Raw genomic sequence first — 651 nt, 5'->3', positions numbered from 1 at the left:
ATTAGTGTTGAACAGTAAGCACTGACTGAACTTTAAGCTAGGTCTCAAGAACTTAAACATCTGCTGGGGCACAACCCACTTAGTTACCCCAGATGGGACTCGAACCCACAATCCCTGGCTTAGAAAGCCAGTGCCTTATCCGTTAGGCCACTAGGGTTATAGGTGACACCTGGTGGCCTATTCAGTTGACATAGAGTGATTTCCACTAGATATGGAGATGATTGAAGGTATGCACATTAGCGTTGAACAGTAAGCACTGAACTTTAAGGTAGGTCCAAGCATTTACACATCTGCAGGGCTTCTACTCATTCAGCCACCCCAGATTGGACTCGAACCCACAATCCCTGACTGAAAAAAAGCGTCTTCTCCGTTAGGTCACTAGGATTACAAGATACATATGGTGGCCTGTTCAGTTGACATAGAGTGATTTTCCAAAGTGTGCGAAGATTGAAGGTATATGCATTAGCACTGAACAATAAGCTAGGTCTCAAGAATTTACACATCTGCAGGGCTTCTACTCAGTACACCACCCCAGATGGGACTCGACAATCCCTGGCTTAGGAGGCCAGTGCCTTATTCATTAGGCCACTAGGGTTATAGGTGACATGTGGTGGCCTGTTCAGTTGACATAGAGTGATTTTCACTAGATAG

The 651-nt window shown here is 45.3% G+C and overlaps 1 non-coding gene across 1 annotated transcript; it reads right to left on the bottom strand.

Moving 5' to 3' along the window:
* Positions 1–84: 84 nt before the first annotated feature.
* Positions 85–157, bottom strand: trnar-ucu (transfer RNA arginine (anticodon UCU)). The gene has a single exon. It is a non-coding gene; the product is annotated as a tRNA-Arg (tRNA).
* Between the last annotated feature and the right edge of the window lie 494 nt (positions 158–651).

The sequence above is a fragment of the Monopterus albus genome, unplaced genomic scaffold (assembly GCF_001952655.1).
Source record: "Monopterus albus unplaced genomic scaffold, M_albus_1.0 scaffold321.1, whole genome shotgun sequence".
In the NCBI taxonomy this organism is placed as follows: Eukaryota; Metazoa; Chordata; class Actinopteri; order Synbranchiformes; family Synbranchidae; genus Monopterus; species Monopterus albus.
Note: the sequence above shows the minus strand (reverse complement) of the source record. Positions and strands in the feature narration are given on the sequence as shown.